Here is a 24,103-nt window from a genome sequence, read left to right on the forward strand (position 1 = left end):
TCCTATATTGTCCTGCTGCATAAATAATGTTTCCTGAATATTACTCTAAAAAGAATTCCCTTTCAATAATTTTTTAGAATGAGGCATGTACGTTCTAAAACAAGCAGTTTGATAGCAAATAAAATAAAAATCTTCTCATTTTAATGATGGAGTAAGGTGTAGAGTAGGAGCAGCATATTCATCTTAGAAATGCACCTACCTCTGCCAGAGCATTTTTTAAGTGAGAGAGGGGAGTAGGGGGAGAGGAAGGGAGAAGGGAGGGAGGGAGAGAAAGGAATAATGAAAGAGCTTTAGGAAATGTCAGTTAAAAAAAACATGGTAAGAAAACCCATATTATAAAACAAATAAGGAGAACATGGGACTAAGAAACTTTCTATTGCTACAAATTGATTTTCCTTCAGTAGCCTTTGAAGCCATTCTGTTCTAAATCCTTTTTACTTTTCTCAGGGTCTTCTCATACTCACCTGATGACTTCATTTCCTACTTCACTGAAAATAATCAGAGCTACTTTCCAATGCCTTTCCTCAGATTTCTCCATATCTTTACTTGTTTTGTCCCGTCCTTCCTTCCCTTGGCTACCCCTCCATTTCTTGATTCTGTTTCCCTCCCTAACCTCACTTCTCTCTACCCTCACTTCTGTGCTGTTGCTGAATTTCTGCTTATATTTGGTCATTCTCTTGGTCTGTGTGTCACCATTGCCTCACCTTTAAAAGTGGGAGTTGGGGGTGGAGGGAAGGAGTGGGGGCAGAAAGTGGCAGCTAAATAAATAATGTCTGCTAGCTTATACAGTTCTATGACTGTCTCTTGCATCTTTCATGTCTCCCCCACTTGTTCCTTTCCTTTTAGCCCATAAACAAAATATTGCTATGGTTGCCCCAATCACCATCCCTTAAAAATGAAAAGCAGCAACCACCTCTTATCTTACTTCCCCCTAAAACTTCTATTCCACTCCTCCTCCTTTTCACTGCCAAACTTCTCAGAAGAATTATCTGTCTCTGATTCTACTGCTTTCTCCCAAATCCTTAAAATTTGACTTCTATCCTTACAACTCTTCTGAAATTACTCTGTCAATTAATGACCTCTTGATTGTCAAAAATAGTGGCCTCTTTCAATCCTTAAACTACTTACCCATTCTGCCATATTTGACACCATCAGCTAACTTTCTGATTTTCTTCTATGACATATGTTTCCATATTCTGTTTTCTCTGACTTTTCATCCTCTTCTGGCTCTCTAAATGTAGATATTCTTGAAGTTTATGACCTTAGTCTTCTTATCTTCTATATGTTCTCTCAGATGATTGCATCCACTCACATGACTTTTTCTCTCTCTCACCTTGCCACTGATAATTCCAGCCTCACATCTCAACATCTGTAGTCCAGGCTTTTCTCCTAAGCTACAGTTCTACCTGTCCATTTGCCTATGACAGATTTTCGCTTGAATATCTTAGCAACACAAACTCAATATATCTAAAACTAAACTTGTATCCCCCTTTCTCCTTCTCTTTATGACTGCATCCTCGTCTTCTTTCATCACTCCTCCTTACCAGTTCCCCCCAAAAACAAGACAAATAAACAAAAAGGCTTGGTCTTCCTTTGTGGTCCCATAATGAATGACTAATGGCAACTACTATCTTTCCATTAAACTAGTCTGTACTGACAGATTCATTCATTCATTAAACAAATATTTATTGAGTGCCCACTATATTCCAAGTACTTTTCTGTGATCTTGGGAAACAATCAAAGATCCCTGCACTCAAGGGAACACAAAATATACAACCAGCATAATAAGTAAATTGTATAATATGATAAAGGGTGATAAGTTCTGTGGAAAAAAGTAAAAGAGCAGAACAATGGGGATCAGGATTCCAGGGTTGGAGTTAAGGGCTTGCAAATTTAAGTAGGGTAGTCAGACATAGGCCTCATTGAGAAGATGACATTTGACAGAAGTCTTGAAGAAGGTAAAGGAGTTGGCTGTGCAGATATCTGGGGTGGGTGATGGGGGAATGTCCTCAGAAGACTCCCTAATGTGGGAGCAGGCATGGCATGTTCCAGTAATAGCAAGGAGGCTAGTGTAGCTAAAGCAGAACTCCAAAATACATGAAGCAAATACTGACAGATTTGAAGGGAGAAATTGACAGTTCTACATTAACAGTAGGAGACTTTCATATACCACTTTCAATAATGGATAAAACATCTAGTCAGAAGATCAATAAGAGAATGTAAGACTCGAATGATGCTCGAAACCAACTAGACCTAACAGAAATATATAGAACCCTTCACCCAATAACAATACACATTCTTCTCAAGTATGCATGGATAATTCTCCAGGAGAGACCATGTGTTAGGTCACAAAACAAGTCTCAATAAATGAAAAAATACTGAAATCATATAATGTATCTTCTCCAACCACAATGGAATGAAGCTATAAATAAATAACAGGGAGCAATGTAAAATTGACAAATATGTGGAAATTAAACAATTCACTCTTAAACAGCCAGTGGTTTAAAGAGGAAATCACAAGGGAAATTGGGAAATTTCTTGAGGCAAATGAAAATGAAAATCCAACGTACCAAAACTTACAAGATGCAGCAAAGACAGTTCTGAAAGGGAAATTTATAGCACTAAATGCTTACATTGAAAAAGAAGAGAGATTTCAAATCAAAGACCTAACCTCAAAACTGGAAGAACTATAAAAAGAAGAGCAAACTAAACGAAAGGGAGAAGAAGACTGAAAATAGCAAAGATTAGAGCAGAGATCAATGGAAAAGAGAGTAAACAAAAGAGACAATAGACAAAAACAAAAGTTGGTCCTTTGAAAGGATCAGTAAAATTGACAAATCATTAGCTAGACTGACAAAAAAAGAGAGGATACAAATGACTAAAATCAGAAACAAAAAGGGGGACATTACTAACAAACCCACTGAAATAAAAAAAAGACTGTAAGAAGATACCATGAACAACTGTATGCCAATAAATTAGATAACCTACATGCAATGGACAAATTCTTAGAACCACACAAACTACCTACACTGACTCAAGAAGAAATAGAAGATCTCAATAAAGCAATAATTAGTAAAGAGATTAAATCAGTAATCAAAAACCTCCCAACAAAGAGAATCCCCTGGCTTCACAGGAGAATTTTACCAAACATTCCAAGAAGAGTTAACACCATCATGCTTATACTCTTCCAAAAAATTAGAGGAGGGACCACTCCTTAATTCATTCTATGGGACCAATATCACCTCATATGAAAGTCAGATGAAGATACCACAAGGAAAAAAAATTACAGACCAATATCTCTTATGAATATAGATGCAAAAATTCTCAAGAAAATACTAGCAAACTGAATCAAACAGCACATTAAAAGAATTATACACCATGATCAAATGGGATTTATCCCAGGTATGCAAGGGTGGTTCAACACAAGAAAATTAATTAATGTAATATACCATTTTAACAGAATGAAGGGGAAAAAAAACACGTGCTTATCTCAATTGATGCAGAAAAGGCAATTTACAAAATTCAGCACCCCTTCTTGATAAAAACACCTAGAAAACTAAGAATAGAAGGAAATTTCCTCAACACAATAAAAGGCATATATAAAAAACCCACAACTAACATCCTACTTAATGATGAAAGACCTAAAGCTTTCTCTTTAAGATGAGTAACAAGTCAAGGATGCCCACTGTGAGCCAATGTTATTCAAATTTTATTGGAAGTTCCAGCCAGAGCAGTTAGGCAAGAGAAAAAAGTAAAAGGCATCCATATTGGAAAGCAAGAAGTAAAACTTTCCCTATTTGCATGTAACATGATCCTACATACAGAAAATCCTGACAAAATCCACAGCAAAGCTCTTAGATCTAATAAATGAATTCAGAAAAGTAATGAAGTACAAGATCAACACTCAAACATCAGTAGTGTTTTTATATACAAGCAATAAGCAATCAGAAGAAGAAATCAAGAAAAAAATTCCATTTACAATAGCAACTAAAAGAATCACATATCTAGGCTAAAGCTAACCATGGGTATAATGAGCTTGTATACAGAAAACTACTAAACATTGCTAAAAGAAATCAAAGAAGACCTAAATAAATGGAAGGACATTCTGGTTCATGAATAGGAAGACTCAATATTGTTAGGATGTCAGTTTTACCCATAACAGTGTACAGATTCAATGCAATCCCAATCAAAATTCCAACAACCTTCTTTGCAGAAATGGAAAAGGCAATCATTAAATTATATGGAAGGGTTAGGGGCCCCAAATAGCCAAAAACATCTTGAAAAAGAAAATGAAGTTAGAGGATTCACATTTTCCCTTATTAAAACTTATTACAAACCCACCGTAATTAAAACAACTTGGTATTGGCCTAAGGACAGACATATAGAACAATAGAATCAAATTGAGAGCTCAGAAATCAACCTCACATTTATGGCCAACTGATTTTTGACCAGGGGGCAAAGACCACTCAGTTGAAAAAGAGTAGTCTTTTCAGCAAATGGTGCTGGGGAAACTGGATCTCCATTTGCAAAAGAATGAAGGTGGACCCCTACTGCTCACCATATACACAAATTAACTCAAAGTGGGTAAAAGATCTAAATGTAACAGCCAGAACTATAAAACAACTAGAAGAAAATGTAAGGAAGCATCTTTAGAACCTTTTGTTAGGCAATGGTTTTTTAGACTTGATGCCCAAAGCACAAGCAACAAAAGAAAAAATTGATAAATGGGACCTCCTCAAAATTAAAACTTTGTGCCTCAAAGGACTTGATCATGAAAGTAAAAAACAACCTATAGAATGTGAGAATATATTTGAAAACCACATATCCGATAAGGGTTTAATATCCTGAATATATAAAGAAATCTCTCAACTATATAACAAAAAGACGGACAACCCAATAATAAAATGGGTAAAAGACTTGGACAGACATTTCCACAAAGAAGATATACAGTTGGCCAAAAAACACATGAAAAGATGTTCAACATCATTAACCATAGGTAAATGCAAATCAAAACCTACTAGAATAGCTACTATTAAAAAAAATAGAAAATTACAAGTGTTGGAGAGGATGTGGAAAAATAGGAACACTCATTCATTGCTGGTAGGAATGCACAATGGTACAGCCTCTGTGGAAGACAGTTTGGCAATTCCTGAGAAAGTTAAGGATAGAATTACCATATGACTGGGCAATCCCACTTCTACGTATATACCCCAAAGAGTTGAAAGCATGCCCTCAAACAGATATTTGCACACCAGTGTTCATAGCGGCATTATTCACATGGCCAAAAGATGGAAGCAACCCATGTGTCCATCAACTGACGAATGGATAAATGAAATGTGTTATATAAATACAATGAAATATTATTCAGCTATAAAAAGGAATGAAGTTCTGATACATGCGACAACATGGATGAACCTTGAAGACATGTGGAGCAAAATAGGCCAGACACAAAAGGACAAATATTGTAAGATCTCACTGATTTGAAACAATTAGAATAAGCAAACTCATAGAGTCAGAATCTAGAATATAAATTACCAGGAGATGGGTTGGGGATAGGGAATGGGAAGTTAAGGCTTAAAATGTATAGAGCTGAGAGAGAAACCAAGATGGCGGCTAGGTGAGACAGGTCTAAGGAACACCTCCGTGGAAAACACTAGATAAGGACCAGAGAGTGACCCAGAATACCAGTTACAGCAATGTGTCAGCTGGATGAGAGCTCCTAGTTCCCAGGGGCTGTATACTTGATGAAACTGAGAGTGCATTCTGAAACGAGTGAGTAAGCCGGCTGGAAGTCCCACAGCCACGCGGCGATCCGGGGAAGCCAGGGTTTGGCGTCTGGGAAAAAAAAAAAAAAAGAAAAACGGGGAAAACCCAGGAGCGGCTGCAGGTGCGAGCGGCTGCAGGTGCGATCGTGGGAAACGCAGTAAAACACAGCAAGAGGGGGCTGGGCCGGCCTCTCGGTGACTGGCCTGGAAGAAACCCCGCTGCAGATATCCCTGGGGCTGGGGGAACGGAGCAGAGAGCCAGAAGCTGAAAGAATCCCCGCGGCTAGCAGCTCACTCCCGGGAGGGCTGGATAAACCCCTGCCTGGGGTCGTGCCCATAGCCCAGAGCCCCGCCAGTTGTCCCGGAGCTGGGAAGGAGGAACTGTGTGAGGAGGAGGGTGTGGAGACGCCCCATTTGGCCATTTTTGCGTAAGGCTGAAAGCGAGCCGGCTCGGCTCCGCAGCCCGGGGCTTCCTTTGAGGGATGGCGTGCACTGATGACGTAGCGTGGCATTTTCTCAGCAGTGGTCCTGGAGGAGCGCTACTGGGCAGGGGGACCTGCTCGGAGATCCCAGAGACACTACGCCAAGTCTGCTGGTTTGTGAGACATCGAGAGAGAGGGGCAGGGGCAGGGGCTGGGACTGAAATGAAATGAAGGCTTGGTCTCTTGCGGCGGCCTTGAATCTCCAGGAACTAGGGGGATTTGAATATTGAAGCTCTCCTTCCTCCCTGACCACCCGTACAAGCGCCCCGCATTCAGGGCGGACAGCTCCAGCAACACACCCGGGCTGAGTTCTATGGCTGGACCCCACAAGAATCATTTCCCCACTCACGGCGGGGACAAATGGAGAACTGACTTGAGAGGTGTAGGTGACTCACAGATGCCATCTGCTGGTTAGTTAGAGAAAGTGTATGTCACCAAACAGTGTTTCTGAAAAATTAGATAGGTTTTTTTTTTTTTACAAATTAAAAGAATCCTGTTGAGCAGAGCAAATGCCAAGAGGCCAAAAACAACAGAAAAGCTCAATGCATATGATAAAACCAGATGATATGGAGAATCCAACTCCAAACACACAAATCAAGTTATCTGAAGAAACAGAGTTCCTCACAGAATTAATTAAAGAAACACAATCGAGGAATGAAAGCATGGCAAAGGATTTAAAGGACATCAAGAAGACCACGGCCCAGGATATAAGCTACATAAAGAAGACCCTAGAAGAGCATGAAGAAGACATTGCAAGGCTAAATAAAAAAATAGAGGATCTTATGGAAATAAAAGAAACTGTTGGCCAAATTAAAAAGACCCTGGATAATCACAATACAGGACTAGAGGAAGCTGAACAACATCTCAGTGTCCTAGAAGTCCACAGAACAGAAAATGAAAGGACAAGAAAGAATGGAGAAAAAAAATAAAAAAAATCAAAATGGATCTCAGGGAAACGATAGATAAAATAAAACTTCCAAACTTAAGACTCATTGGTGTCCCAGAAGGGGAAGAGAAGGGTAAAGGTCTAGAAAGAGTATTCAAAGAAATTGTTGGGGAAAACTTCCCTAACCTTCTACACAATATAAATACACAAAACATAAATGCCCAGCGAACTCCAAATAGAATAAATCCAAATAAACCCACTCTGAGACATATTCTGATCAGACTCTCAAATACTGAAGAGAAGGAGCAAGTTCTGAAAGCAGCAATAGAAAAGCAATTCACCACATACAAAGGAAACAACATAAGACTAAGTTGTGACTACTCAGTGGCCACCATGGAGATGAGAAGGCAGTGGCATGACATATTTAAAATACTAAGAGACAAAAATTTCCAACCAAGAATACTTTATCCAGCAAAACTCTCCTTCAAATTCAAGGGAGAGCTTAAATTTTTCACAGGCAAACAAATGCTGAGAGACTTTGCCAATAAAAGACCTGCCCTACTTCAGATTCTAAAGGGAGCCCTACCAACAGAGAAACAACAGAAGGAAGAAAGAGATATAGAGAATTTTAACAGAAATATATAGTACCTTACATCCCAAAGCACCAGGACACTCATTTTTCTCTAGCGATCACAGATCTTTCTCCAGAAGGGACCATAAGCTGGGACATAAAACAAGCCTCAATAAATTAAAAAAAAAAAAAAAAAAAAAATTGAATATACTCAGGGCACGTTCTCCAGCCACAGTGGAATACAAATAGAAGTCAATAATTTTCGAACTGTAACTCCACTATTTACTTCCTACATGATATAAATTACACAAACCCTAATGACAAATCAGTGGGTTTGCACTCAGTGTAAAATATGTAATTTTAGACAACTATGTAAAGGTAGGGGAATGGAGGAGTATAGGAACATAGTTTATGTGTCCTATTGAAGTGGAGGTGGTATCAAAGAAAAACTAAGACTGATATGGATTTAAGAGGTTAATTTTAACTCCCACAGCAAACACAAAGAAACTATCAGAGAATGTAACCATAGAGATGAATTGTAGAGTTCGGGTTAAGAGAAATGGGGGGAAGGAGCAATGGAGAGTTAAGAAATGAGGGTGGAGTTGCTGTTTGAGGTGAAGGGAAATTTCTAGTAATGGATGGTGGGAAAGAGCATTACAACATTCTAAAGGTGATTAATCCCACTATTGGAAGGCTAGGGAGGGGGTGGAATGGGAAGATTTAAAAAAAACACAGCCTAAATAGATGATTGAATGCCAAGGATGAACTTGGATGGAATTAGAGGATAGAGGACAGGTGGCTCAAAGGGACACAGTTGAGACATAAGGTAAAGGAAATATAGAATGTAAGCTTTGTATCATTGTTGTACCTGTTGTACTTCTTAGCTGCGCTTAATGGGATTGCATAAAAGAATGTTCTTGTTCATGGGAAGTGTATACATGAATTATAGTGTATGTTCAAGGATGTGTGCAGCTAGCTCTCATATGTTCAGAAGACAGAGCAATAGATGATGGATGATAGGGAGGGAGGGAGGGAGGGAAAGAAATAGCGATGTGACAACATGTTAATGTTGGTGGATTGGGCTATCAGGGGAGGGGATCAGGGTATGATGGAATTCTTTGTTTGGGGTTAGTATTGTTTTTGCAACTGTTCCTATAACTTTGAATTTATTTCAAAATAAAATAAAATAAAAAAATGTATAGAGCTTCTGTTTGGAATGATGGAAATGTTTAGGTAATGATGATGGTAGCACAACATTGTGAACATAATTAACAGCACTGAATTATATATATGAATGTGGTTAAAAGGGGAAATTTTAGGTTGTATACATGGTATTAGAATAAAAATTTTAAAAAAAGTTCAACAAGCTTGTTCGCAACGGGTTTGCCACCAGAACACAGGTGTTGTGAAAACCATTGCTGATTCTTAAGCCAAAATGGGAAAGGAAAAGACTCATATCAACATTGTCGTTGTTGGACACATAGATTTGGGCAAATCCACCACTACTGGCCACCTGATCTACAAATATGGTGGAATAGACAAAAGAACCATTGAAAAATTTGAGAAGGAGGCTGCTGAGATGGGAAAGGGGTCCTTCAAGTATTCCTGGGTCTTGAATAAACTGAAAGCTGAACACAAGCGTGGTTTCACCATTGGTATCTTTCTGTGGAAATTTGAGACCAGCAAGTACTATGTGGCCATCATTGATGCCCCAGGACACAGAGACTTTATTAAAAACATGATTACAGGTACATCTGAGGCTGACTGTGCTGTCCTGATTGTTGCTGCTGGTGTTGGTGAATTTGAAGCTGGTATCTCTAAGAATGGGCAGACCCATGAGCATGCCCTTCTGGCTTACACACTGGGTATGAAACACCTAATTGTTGGTGTTAACAAAATGGATTCCACTGAGCCACCCTACAGCCAGAAGAGATATGAGGAAATCATTGAAGTCAGAACCTACATTAAGAAAATTGGCTACAACCCTGACAGAGTAGCATTTGTGCCGATTGCTGGTTGCACTGGTGACAACATGCTGGAGCCAAGTGCTAACATGTCTTGGTTAAAGGGATGGAAAGTCACCTGTAAGGATGGCAATGCCAGTGGAACCACACTGCTTGAAGCTCTGGATAGCATCCTGCCACCCACTCGTCCAACTGACAAACCCTTGCATCTGCCTCTTCAGGATGTCTGCAAAATTGGTGGTATTAGTGCTGTCCCTGTGGGCTGAGTAGAGGCTGGTGTTCTCAAACCAGGCACGGTGGTCACCTTTGCTCCAGTCAGTGTTACAACTGAAGTAAAGTCTGTTGAGATGCACCGTGAAGCTTTGAATGAAGCTCTTCCTGGGGACAATGTGGGCTTCAATGTCAAGAATGTGTCTGTAAAAGATGTTTGTCATGGCAATGTGGCTGGTGACAGCAAAAATGATCCACCAGTGGAAGCAGCTGGCTTCACTGCTCAGGTGATTATCCTGAACCATCCAGGCCAAATCAGTGCTGGCTATGCACCTGTGCTGGATTGTCACACAGCTCACATTGCTTGCAAATTTGCTGAGCTGAAGAAGATTGATCGTCATTCTGGTAAGAAGCTGGAAGATGGCCCCAAATTTCTGAAATCTAGTGATGCTGCCATCGTTGATATGGTTCCTGGCAAGCCCGTGTGTGTTGCAAGCTTCTCTGATTATCCTCCTCTGGGTCATTTTGCTGCTCGGGATATGAGACAAACTGTTGCTGTGGGTGTCATCAAGGCAGTGGACAAGAAGGCTGCTGGAGCTGGCAAGGTCACCAAGTCTGCCCAGAAAGCTCAGAAGGCTAAATGAATATTACCTATAACACCTGCCAGCCCAGTCTTAATCAGTGGTGGAAGAATGGTCTCAGAACTGCTTGTCTCAATTAGCCATTTAAGTTTAATAGTGAAAGACTGGTTAATGACAACAGTGCATCATAAAACTTTCAGAGGAAAGGAAGGTTTTGTGGATCATTTGTTTTTGTGTAGCAGTTTTAAGTTATTAGTTTTTAAAATCAGTACTTTTTAAATGGAAACAACCATCAAAAAATCTGTCACAGAATTTTGAGACCCATTAAAACAAAGTTTAATGAGAAAAAAGAAAATTCAACAAACTGCACAGCGCAATGAACCCTAAATTAAACCATGGACTATGGTTAATCATTCAATTATTTAAATGTGCTTTTATCAATTGTAACAAAAGTATCACTTTATGATAGGGTGATACATGGGAACCCTGTTTTTTATGCATGATTGTTTTGTAAACCCACAACTTCTCTAAGTGAATGAATGAAATAGAAAATCAAAGATGAATACATAGAATAACATTGAGGAAAAAGGAACTTGTCAGGATTTGATAATTTAATAGAGCAAATGAAATGTTTCATTTATTTTAAACATTTTTTCTGTAGCCTTAGTCGGAGTCGTGAAAGCCAAACTCGTGCTAGAACCTCTAAATTATCCTTTATGGCATTACCTATCCCACATGTTGAGCAATTTTTTTCTGAACCTTTTGTGGATTTAAAGGATTTTAGAACCTCCCCAAATAAATCTCACTCACCTTCACATAGTTATGTGAAGGCCCTCCTAGATTTTAAAAACAGGAAAACAGAGACAGACCCTGAAAGAGTGACTACTTAGCATTTTCTGTCATCATCCAGAGATCATTGCCACTTCCCCACGTGTGTGATTTCATTGGGTTGAGCACTATAAGCCATAAGTAAAATTGCTGCTGTTATGAGTAGAACGGGACCCAGAAACAGCCTATTTATGGTTTACTTCCCCACCCCGTTTCTCTTCAGTTTTCCTCTTATTTTGGTTGATCAAGAGAGTCAAAGGCAAATAAAAGAGTTCACCTTTTTCTTGAACAAGGTGCCAGGAAGTAGTGCTTTGTGCTGCAGATTATGCTGATTTGTACAAGTCACAGTGAGACCTGGCACTCTCCTAAAGAATCTGCTACACTAGAGTCTCATTCACTCCAGATAGTTAAGCTTGAAAGTCATTATGCTCATGACTTGACTTGAAAAATGCCAGGAAGTTTAATGTCAAATCTTTCATTCAAGACTCATCCTCATAAAGTATTATCTAGTATTTAATTGTTATTTCCCTTTTGGTCATTTTGGAGAATTTTAGAGAGACTAGTTTCTAAAAGTTGTTAAGTCTGTGTCGCAAGAATATGACATGCAGGGCCATTCTAGTGGACTAAGTAAATGGATATCGAGGAGTGATTTTTATCAGTTTCTGTACAGTATTATTATTACTATATTTCCTTTATTACTGCTGATGTACCTATTTCTGACCCTTGCAATAAATATTGAAAAGTATGTTTTCAGAGGTTAGACGGCCATGAACTTCAGGTTCGGCGCAGGAATAGTCACATAACTTGGCAAAATATTTAATGGAGGTTGTTGTGGGGGATGAGGGGGGTGGTTCTGTACAAAAGCAAAGTAATGTTTGTCTTTTCATTTCCTAAAAACTTTTGTCAAGTTTTTAAGAACAAAAGTAGAATTAACAGATACACAAGGATTCCCTGATAAGATAAATGATTCCTAATCTATGCCCCTAGGCTAGAAGCAGTTGTGGGGGGTTGTGGGGAGGCCCTTTAGAGGTCCTGCCTTACTCCCTGCCATGGCACCAAACTAAACCCAGACAGCAAGCAGTGGCCCATACCAAAGACCCTTAAAGAGTGGGCACATCCCAGTCTTTCCTTCCCATTCTTGTTCAGGAATTTTGCATCTCTGAATTCTTTTAGAATTGGCTTCGAAGGCTTTTTCACATTCTCCCCACCCTTAGCTTGCTTCCCAGCAAGGAAAGAAGTCTTCTAGCTAGTAAGCAGCTATAACATAAGGCGTTAAAATTGTTGTTTTGGGGAGAACCTAAGATGGCGGCTAGGTGAGACAGGGCAAAAAAACACCTCCATGAGAAAGACTAGATAAAAACCAGAAAGTGACCCAGAATACTGGTTACAGCGATGCGCCAGGTGGACGAGGTCTGCTAGTACACAGGGACCATATAATTGGTGAAACCGGGAATCTGCATTCTGAAACGAGTGAGTAAGCTGGCTGGAAGACCCGCAGCCGCGTGGCGGTGTGGGGAAGCCAGGTGATGGCGTTTGGAGACCAACTGGTTCTTTTAAAATAAAAAAAGGGAAAAACCCAGGAGCAGCTGCAGTTGTGACAGCGGGAACCACGCAGTAAAACACAGCAGGAGGGGGCTGAGCCGGCCTCTCGGTGTCTGGCTTGGAGGATAGTCTGCTGCAGATACCCTCAGGGACAGGGGAGCAGAGGGGAGAGCTGGAAGCAGAAAGAAACCCCGCGGCTCGCAGCTGGCTCCCCAGAGGGCTGGATAAACTCCTGCCCGGGGCCGTACCCACAGCCCAGAGCCCCACCAGTTGTCCCGGAGCTGGAAAGGAGGAACTGTGCGAGCTGGGTGGGTTGAGATGCCCCGTTCGGCCATCTTTGCATCAGGCTGAGAGCGCCCCTGCATGGCCCGGTGGCCCAGGGCTTCCCTTGAGGAACGGCGCGCACTGGTGACGTCGCACAGCCTTCCCTCAGCAGAGGTCCTGGAAGATCACAGCCGAGAAAGGGGGCCCGCTCGGAAAACCCAGGGACGCTATGCCAAGTCCGGTGGTTTGTGGGTCAGCGAGAGAGAGGGTCTGGGGCTGAACTGAAATGAAGGCTTAGACTCTTGCGGCAGCCTTGAATCTCCGGGAACCTGAACATTAAAGCTGCCCTTCTTCCCTGACCACCCAGACACACGCCCCACATTCAGGGCGGATGGCTCCAGCAACACACCCAAACTGAATTCACCAGCTGAACCCCACAAGAATCATTTCCCCACACACTGTGGGGACAAGGTGGAGAACTGACTTGAGGGGTCTAGATGACTCACAGATGCCATCTGCTGGTTAGTTAGAGAAAGTGTATGCCACCAACTTGTGTTTCTGAAAAATTAGATTGGTATCTTTTTTTACAACTTGAAAGAACCCTATCAAGCAAAGCAAATGCCACGAGGCCAAAACAACAGAAAATCAACAACAGAACAACAGAAAATCTTAATGCATATGTTAAAAATGCATACGTTAAAACCAGATGATATGGAGAGCCCAATTCCAAACTCCCAAATCAAAATATCAGAAGAGACACAGTACTTGGCACAATTAATCAAAGAACTACAATAGAGGAATGAAAACATGGCAAAGGATTTAAAGGACATCAAGAAGACCATGGCCCAGGATATAAGTGACATAAAGAAGACCCTAGAAGAGCATAAAAAAGACATTGCAAGAGTAAATAAAAAAATAGAAGATCTTATGGAAATAAAAGAAACTTGGCCAAATTAAAAAAACTCCGGATACTCACAATACAAGACGAGAGGAAGTTGAACAACGTCTCAGTGTCCTAGAAGTCCACAGAACAGAAAATGAAAGAACAAAAGAAAGAATGGGGAAAAAAATCGAAAAAATCGAAATGAATCTCAGGGATATGATAGATAAAATAAAACGTCCAAACTTAAGACTCATTGGTGTCCCAGAAGGGGAAGAGAAGGGTAAAGGTCTAGAAAGAGTATTCAAAGAAATTGTTGGGGAAAACTTCCCCAACCTTCTACACAATATAAATACACAAAGCATAAATGCCCAGCGAACTCCAAATAGAATAAATCCAAATAAACCCACTCCAAGACATATTCTGATCAGACTCAAATACTGAAGAGAAGGAGCAAGTTCTGAAAGCAGCAAGAGAAAAGCAATTCACCACATACAAAGGAAACAACATAAGACTAAGTAGTTGAGTGACTACTCAGCGGCCAGCATGGAAGCGAGAAGGCAGTGGCACGACGTATTTAAAATTCTGAGAGAGAAAAATTTCCAGCCAAGAATACTTTATCCAGCAAAACTCTCCTTGAAATTCGAGGGAGAGCTTAAATTTTTCATAGACAAACAAATGCTGAGAGACTTTGCCAATAAAAGACCTGCCCTACTTCAGATTCTAAAGGGAGCCCTAACAATGGAAACAAAGAAAGGAGAAAGAGATATAGAGAATTTTAACGGACATGTATAGAACCTTACATCCCAAATCACCAGGACACTCATTTTTCTCTAGTGATCATGGCTCTTTCTCCAGAAGGGACCATAAGCTGGGACATAAAACAAGCCTCAAGAAATTAAAAAAAAAAAAAAAAATTGAATATACTCAAAGCACATTCTCCAACCCCAATGGAATACAAATAGAAGTCAATAATTTTTGAACTGTAACTCCACTATTTACTTCCTACATGATATAAAATACACAAACTCTAATGACAAATCAGTGGTTTTGAACTCAATGCAAAATATGTCATTTTAGACAAGTATATAAAGTTGGGAGAATGGAGGAGTATAGGAACATAGATTATGTGCCCTATTGAAGTGAAGGTGGTATCAAAGAAAAACAAGATTGTTATGGATTTAAGAGGTTAATTTTAAGCCCCATAGTAAACACAAAGAAATTATCAGAGAATATGACCATAGAGTTGAAAAGCAGAGTATGGGTTAAGAGAAATGGGGGAAGGGGCAATGGAGAGTTAAGAAATGAGTGTAGGGTTGCTGTTTGAGGTGAAGGGAAATTTCTAGTAATGGATGGTGGGAAAGAGCATTACAACATTCTAAATGTGATTAATCCCACTAATGGAATGCTAGGGAGGGGGTGGAATGGGAAGATTTAGGCTGTATATATGTTCCCACAACTAAAAAAAAAAAGACAGTCTAAATAGATGGCAATTGAATGCCAAGGATGAACCTAGATGGGATCTGAGGATGGAGGACAGGAGGCTCAAAGGGACACAGTTGAGACATAAGGAAAAGGAAATATAGAATGTAAGCTTTGTATCATTGTTGACTCTCTTGTACTTCTTAGCTGCACTTAATGGGATTGCATAAAAGAATGTTCTTGTTTATGGGAAATGTATATGTGAGTTACAGTGTTTGTTCAGGGATGTGTGTAGCTAGCTCTCATGTGTTCAGAAGACAGAGCAATAGATGATGGATGATACATAGGGAGGGAAGGAGGTAGGGAGGGAAAGAAATAGCAATGTGACAACATGTTAAAGTTGATGGATTGGGCTATTGGGGGAGGGGGGTCAGGGTATGATGGAGTTCTGTATATGGGGTTAGTATTGTTTTTGCAACAGTACCTATAACTTTGAATTTATTTCAAAATAAAAAAAAATCATATTTGTTTTTTTTTTTTTTAAAAAAACAGCAGCAATAGACCATGACATTCACTGACTTCATTTTCATAGTTTTGATTTTGGGTAACCCAGAAGGCTCATGACTTTTGATGATTTGTAATTTTTCTGAAGAGTAAGTCACTTGCCTACTGAGTATGTGTTGGGGATTGAATCATGGCCCCACAAGGAAAGTTTCAAGTCCTAAACCCCAATCCTGTGGGTGGGAACCTATTTGTAAATAGAATTTTTTAAGATATTATTTATTAAGGCCAGTCAGAGTATGGATGTGAACCTATTTATAATAGGACCTGCCAAATTGAATAAGAGTGGACCTTAGTCCATATGACTGGGTCCTTATAAGCAGAAAAAATTCAGACACATTCAGTCAGTAGAAACTAGAGAAGGAGACAGAAATAGATTATCATGTGATGACGGAGGCAGAGATTGAGCCAGCAGCAGAAGGCTCGAGACTTCAGAGAAAACATGGCCTGCCCATACCTTGAGGTTGGATTTCTAGCCTCCAAAACCATGAGACATTAAATTCCTGTTGTTTAAGCCAACCCGTTCTGTCTGTAGCTTCCCTGACAGTATGTCTGACACACCTCCCCACATCTAAAGTTCACCACAGCTTTGTTCTGCATTGGCATGCCAGCTAACTCTCCTGCAACGATAAAAACATGTTTCTTTGTGGAAAACATGCCTGAAAAGAAAGTCAACTGCAAATTCTGTAAAATAAGGTGAATTTTTTGTTCACAGAATTCACCTAATAAATATTCTAAAGTGAATATTAGGTTAATAGACCTAATGAATTATGTGCAAATTTGAAATATCAGATTTTTCTGGAATTGCCTCACTGGAGTTGATACCATTTGGAGGCAGAATCATTGCTGGATCTTGATAAAGGATGCCTTGGGATGTGGATCAATTAGTTATCCCACATTAACTTCTTATAATGAAGCTAAGATTAGAAAATACTAGATTGCCTCTTCATAAAGAGACATAGGATCATAAAAGAAAGACTAAACCCCAAAAATAAAGATGCTAAAAGAGCAGATTAATAAAGGTTTAAAGCATTTTTTTGTTATTAATAGCTAACACCTAAACATCTTACTATAATTTTCAGAAAGTAACATTCATCATATTTTCAAATGTGTCCATCACAAAAGAGAAAGATGAAAGAGAATCCACCCATTTGAGAATTAGATGATGGGGCTGTGGAGTTCTTAAAATTGTCATAGCTAATGTCTTACACACTGTCCAATAAACACCCCACATCAACTTTCTGGCAAAGCTGGTGGAGGGAATTAGAAAGTTCAAGAACTGGGGACCTTAGATGAGCTTCTGCTAGCTCAGTATGGAGGCAGTGCAGTTGTGGCTGCCTGCATTCAAATCTTAGCTATTTGATCTGGGAAAGTTATTTGATCTCCCTTTACCTCAGTTTTCTCATTTTTTAAAATGGGGATAATAATAGTACCTACCTCACAGGATTATATGAGTTAATAATGTAGAACACTTAGCAGCGACAGAGCAAACTTTTATAAGTATTACTGCTGCTGTTTTTGTAGTGACTGAGAAGGTGCTGTCAAACTGAAGCATAGAAGAAAAGGGGGGAAAAGTTACAATTGTTAATCCCTGAGAAAAATTTATTATTTTACTATGCAATCCTAATGTAATTTGGGACATTTAACATTGAGAACTCTTGGGTCTCCAAGCTGAAGAAAATGCTGGTTTCTCTCTTGCATGTCTGGGGTCAGGAGGGGTGAGAATGAGTTGCCGACCAGCCATAAAGTTATGCTTGCTTCAGTCTCATCCATCTCCGAAGTGTCTGTTCGCCCTTCTCCTTTTCTTCCCCTTCTCAAATTTAGATCCCTCAGTCTGGAGCCTGAAACTCAGTGGTGTATTGATTTACTCTCCTTGTATCCACCCGCTCCCTTTTCCTGTCCCCAGTCTAGTTATGGATTTTAATCTTAGCCTGTCTTCTGACTCTCTGTGTGACCATAACGAGTCACTTTGACCTCAATTGCCTACACTTTAAATGGAATAAAAATGTCTCTGCCCATTCAGAGAACAGCCAGGGATTTAATGATATGGCAGATGTTAAACATTTTCAGAACACCTGAAAAGAAGATTCTTTGTCAGGATGGCATTCATAGTAAAAAAGCTGTTTCCCAAGGAATAAAGTTCTTTGCCTCTGATACTTGGGCTTTATCCCCTTGTAGTGCCTGAGCTGTTTAATTTCAATTCCTCCATCACTAGCCTGTACATTTTTGAATATGACTTTTTTTTTTAATTTTCCTTCCTCTTACAAATATTCACAGGCCCTAATCACGTTATGGCTTCACAGTCAGTAAATTAAATTAAATTAGTTCTAAACACAGTGTTTTTGAGCTGTAGAGTCTGCAGCCTTTGAAACCACTAACTTAATTTTGTCCATCTCTTATTCAGTAACTCAAAAAGAGCCAAACTTTTTTTCTTTTAAATTTGGTTTAAAAAATAATAATAAATTGCTCCCAGGCATTAGTCCTGGGTGCCGGATTTTATCTGGGATCTAAATCTTGTATCTCCATTGGAAATGCCCCAAAGTAAAGGGGTAAGGAGTGCTAATGAGATGTGATGTATTCTAACTTTTACCTAGGCTACAGTCTTGGGTCTCAGCTGTGTGATTTTAGGCAGGTCACTTAATCTGAGATTTGATTCTCTTATCTGCACATCTCCATCCACAGTAAATTATTCAGAGAATCAAATGAAATCATCTTTATTGAGCACTTTCAAAGTATCTATTTATCTGCATGTAAAACGCTGCCTCTAAAAGAGCAGATATAAGTAGAAGACTATTCCAATTTTACTGTCATTACTTAAAATTGGAGTATAAGCTCATTCAAGGCAAAGGCTCTTTTCATCTTTTATAGAGTCTTCCTCCACAGTAAATAGATATTTACTGAATAAAGCTGAATCTGCTTTTCTAAATTATTTTTAATTGGCTTCAGCATTTTGTCACATTCTTTTGAAGAGCCTTGATTTTAGCTAACCTTTATAATTTGCATATGTGTGTGTAAGGCATCTAGATTCCCTGAAAAGAGGATGGTCAAACTGGGTAATCCTGGATTGTTATTGATGATTTGGTTTTGTTGTTGTTTAAAAACTATGTAAGACTGATTTTCTTATGTTACTTGTAAACTGATTTCTACGGTAATTCTAAAAAAGGATTTAGGAGTGTTTTGAGCAGTAATAGCGTCATTTCAATGTTAACTTCCAATTTTTAGACACATACTCATTTGAGTATATATTTACATACATTTGTTTTTTCAATTATGGTTTTAATTACATTGTGATTACCTACATAAATAATAATCAAAGCTACTTCTTTTGGCATTGGTTATTATTTCACTACTTAGATATTTTGTAAGATATAACTATGTGAATAATGTCTTCACATATTTCTGAAATGAAGAATATCATTCTAAATCTTAAATTTTTAGGGCATTTCTGTGTAAACACATTTTAATTAGCTCCTCCTTTTTAAATTTAAACATTTTTTATTGTGCAATATAACACATATACAGAAAAGTGATAACTTTCAAAGTACAGTTTAACAAGTAGTTACTGAGCAAATTTCAAAGTATGGTATGGGTTACAATTCCATAATTTCAGTTATTTCCTTCTGGCTGTTCTAATACACTTGAGACTAAAAATACATGTCTACATAATGATTCATTAGTCATAATCCTTTGTTAAATCCTGTCTTGTCTGTTGCTACTCCTCCCTCTCATTTGATCACTGTCTCAGTCTTCAGGGATGTCTAGGCAATGACCACTCTAACTTGTTCATATTGAAAAGGGATGTCGATGTTATGGGGAAGGGGAGTGCAGCTGGTTGTTCTTTTGAAGAGACTGGTGCCTCTGAGTTTTGGGACTTATCTGGCATAGGAACAATCTGGAGATTTTAAGTTTCTGAAAAATAAACTTAGTGAGTGAAACTCTTACAGACTCTCTAATAGAGACCTGACTGACCCCCTTTTTATAAAGTTAATTCCCTGTACTAAATTGCTAAAAAATGTAAACTTTAAAATAAAACACTATTCTAAGGATATGTCCTCCTGCATAGAATTAATGCAACAAGTATCCTGTTTCTGACCATGTACAACAGACCTTCGAGAAAGAAGGAAACATTTAGAAAGTTCTTCAAAAATTAGAAGCAGGTAATAGTCTGAGGTTTATAAACCAAGTCTTTTGAAAGACAAGCTGCATTCCTTAACTATGACACCCTCTCCTTTTCAGTTCTTGGTTATTTTCTGCTACTCATAGATACAGGAGTGTGCTCAGATGCATGAGGAGCTCCAAAGATATTCCAAATTGTACAAAGTGATGATGTTACAGATGCCTCCTCCACCACCCAAATAGCTATTAACTTTTAAAACTGTACGTTCAGATCAAAGTCTGAAAGGGCTTTCAGACCAACTCTGTTAACCCTTTCTGAAAGGGTTACTTTTCTAAAAGTGTATCTGCAGTACATAGGTTTTGAAAAGCCAGTCAGCATAAATTCTTGCTCTAACTTTCTGGGGTTGATATGTACCAAGAAAAGCTATTTAAATATTATTTTCACTAGTTATCTGCTAGCTTATACAGAACAGTAGGTAGGTCTTTGGGCATCTCCATAATGTACTGTGCTTTAATTTACCATTACTTGTGGATTTTGCACCGGCAAAGATTTTTAAGGATTCTGGCCTAGTTTGGTGTCTTGGTTTAATGAGGAGGTTAGAAGATGGAAAAGATTCTTTGAGGATTAAAGTGCAGTTAACATTGCTGCTCCTTTTATTTGATGCTGAAACAGCAGATGTGGTAGAGCCAGCACTCTTTCTTTAAGCTAAACTAAATTTGTGCTGCTAAATTCTCACCTGTGTAAATTCATTTCTGTAGAGTATATTAAAGGAGTGGCAGATTTTTCTCCTTTGCTACATTTGAATGTATATTCAGCTTTTAATATTAAGAGCAATAGATTTAATAAATATAGTATCTGTATTTTTAGAGTAACGTATTATTACTGAACCTTGCATTTGTGTCCCACTGCTAGATCTATAACCACAGTTTAAAAGGCCATATTTTCTCTTAGAGTTTAAGCTCTCTTTTTAAATCATTGACTGCCTACCTTTATTACAAATGATAACTAGCTTTATCTATAGTTCTTCATTTCTAATATGACTATGCTTTTCCATTTAATTTCTTGTTTATTGATGTAACTGTTTTAAAACTGAGTAAAACTAATGATACAAATAAGCACACAAGAAAGTCAATTAAAAGTGTAGGGAATAGATAAGCAACTAGAAGTACTTTGACCTTATGGCAGGGTTCTGTGTGGAGTAATAAATCATGTATTTTGCCCACAAAGCACAAGCTAATGTTTTTAAAGTATGTTGAATCACCATGTTTCTTCTGTGCTCTGTGGGATATCATGTTGCTTTAATGTAATGAACCAAGTCCTCAGCTCCTAAATCTCCATGCTGGAAATGATTACATAAAGCTAAATGGCTATGTCTGACGTCTTATGAATCTTCAGAATTTCTTATTATTTCAGAAAAATCTTACAAAAACTTTTCTTATTTGGGGAGAATCAAACCTTGCATTTTAAGCTATATAGCATTCTGGTTGAAAAATAAGCATTATCTGTGCTGCAAGGTCTGTATTTTAACTTTGTGCAGATGTGCACTAAAAGGACATAATGTGCTTATTTGTTGCATTTACGCTACTTTCTTAATTTAAATAAGATGGATGAAATTACATATTAAATAAAAACAGCAGCAGCAAACTGAAAAAGTCTTCCAGAGACAGTGGAGAAAATGAAAATATAGCTTTAATAACTCATTGACTTTAGATAGAATTGTCTATTTTAAGTATTTGTATAACAGTTTCTTTGTGAGATTGGGGAGTGTTAATGTTTAAAAGTAATCTACCATTAAATTGTTTGGGTGAAATGTTATCAGTAGTATTGTTCTTGTTGTTGTTGTTTTATCTTAACCAAATATAGCACTTTAATTTTGTCGTAAGTGCAGTTATACACATAGACACCTATGTGTGTGTGCTAATAGTCAATATCTAGTATTTATTCTGCCCTGTGTTATCTAGAGAGGTAGAATGGCATAGTGGAAAGAACAGTCTTTGGCATGAAACTCCAGTTAGTACAGAAACATGCTCTGTGCGACTTACTGTGTTTCAGGTTTTAAACTTTGTTATGTCATGTACTCTCCCAGCCATCTTTTCAGGTATGTGTAAAAGAGTAGCTGTTTGGCCTTGGGCAAATTATTTAACCTCCCTGAACTTCGATTTTCCCTGTCTGATATGATACCTACCTTTTAGGATTATTGTCAGGATTAAATGAGAAACATCTATCAAGCACTAGCATAATACCTGGCACATATTTATCAATACCTATTCACTTAATCTTCTGTGTCCAAGCTTCATTAAGTACAGTGTGTTTGGATTTGGTACTTTTGAACTAGAAAACATAACTAGTACCAAAACTTTGCATTGGGTATTACTTATCCCATTCAATTCTAAAGTGAAAATTCAGAATTTGTTGACTAATTTTTTCTTAGGATATTTTTATATTTATTTAGTAGCTGTTGAATGTAAAACATTGTTTTTTATCCAATTCCACAATTGAATATATTTGAAATCCAACAAGGGAGAGGTAAATCTGAATGCTATTCCCAATTAATTTTATAGTCCTTCTCCCCATTTGTTTGTTGTTTTCTTTTTTCTGCCATCTTGTTGTAGCTTTGAGAAAGTTTTTGAAATGAAAAAACATTTGACCTTGTTCATTAGTCATTTAAAAATAGAGTTGATCAATATATGCAGCATTATCAAGGAGCACAATTAAGTGTTTTTTTTTATTTCAGTTACCAGTGCCTTCAGGCTTATATATGTGAGAATGAAAAATGATATATGAAATATGCACCGGGTTTAACAGACCGATTTTCTTCTTACATCTGCCACAATAAACAGAATTCTTTATGTGGAAGTGACTTTGGTAGCAGTTAGTTCCCTCTCTCTCTCTCTCTAGCTCTTGCTCTCTCACTCTCTCTCGATCTGTCACTCACACACACACACACACACACACACACACACACACACACAATCTTAAGACTCTGAGTGGCCTGCTGATGCAGTGTTATTGTCATGAAACCAAAGCTTTTACTGTGTTTTGGGAAATTTATGCCATGTTGTTACTTTTATTAATTATAAAAAAACTATTCAAGATTATAGCTTTACTGCCCATGAATATACTTTTTTTTTTTTTTTTTGGCATTTTAACAGGTTGCCATAAGCCAGAATTGTGGGATTTGGGAGATGTTCTGCTAAATAGCCAGTTGCAGTCCATTAAAGCCAACGGGATGAATACCAGGAAAGCCTGCTCAGCAGGGCATGTATTATTTAGAAAGTTGTGTAAGGAAGTTGGCTGTAGGCAGGGGTTGTCATGTGACATCTGTCCTGTCAGTCAGAGCTCCAGCAGCTGCTCCCTGTCACCAGGGCCCTTGGGTGCTACTGCCTATCCATCAGCACTAACAGATACCAGCTGCTCTGCTGGGCTGGAGAAGCCATGGACACACAGATTCAGTGTGTATCTCACTGGTCACTCGACTGGATGGGAACTTATTTCCAAAGAGGGAGAGGCTATAGAAATGTATGAGTGTTATTGCATGTGTGAACCCATAGAGACTCCCTGGTTAAATGAAAGATGAGAGAGCTTTCTCTAGCAGATACTGGATTATAAGTCACTAAAGATGCCTTTTCTTGAATACAACAATGCAAAACAGACTTGGAATCAGAAGCATTCCTTTTGTAATGATGCAGCAAACTGCCAAATTCTGATTATAGACAAGCCTCCAACAGTTATCTTTTTTTCCCTTCTTGTATTCCGGAGGCATCCTTAGAGGAAAGGATTTGAGGGCATTAGTTTCCCTATCTGTCTGTCTACTGTGTTGACATTTTTAAAGTGCCATTAATCATGCAAAATAGAACTTAATGACATAAAAAATACCCAGCCAAAGAATGTCAAGAAAGTAAGCCATAGCCCAATATTCAGATGAAATTGAAATGAAATGCATTTTAATCCTTTGTTTTTTTTCTTCTTCAACTTAATACTGAAGCCCAAAGCTAAGTAATTGAGAGGCAGCTGTGCAGAGGTAAATTAA

The 24,103-nt window shown here is 38.5% G+C and overlaps 1 protein-coding gene across 1 annotated transcript in view; it reads left to right on the forward strand.

Moving 5' to 3' along the window:
- Window positions 1-24,103, forward strand: part of SRBD1 (S1 RNA binding domain 1) — a 281,240-nt gene that overhangs the window by 251,987 nt on the left and 5,150 nt on the right. The window lies entirely within an intron of this gene.

Source organism: Choloepus didactylus, chromosome 17, assembly GCF_015220235.1.
Source record: "Choloepus didactylus isolate mChoDid1 chromosome 17, mChoDid1.pri, whole genome shotgun sequence".
Lineage (NCBI taxonomy): Eukaryota > Metazoa > Chordata > Mammalia > Pilosa > Megalonychidae > Choloepus > Choloepus didactylus.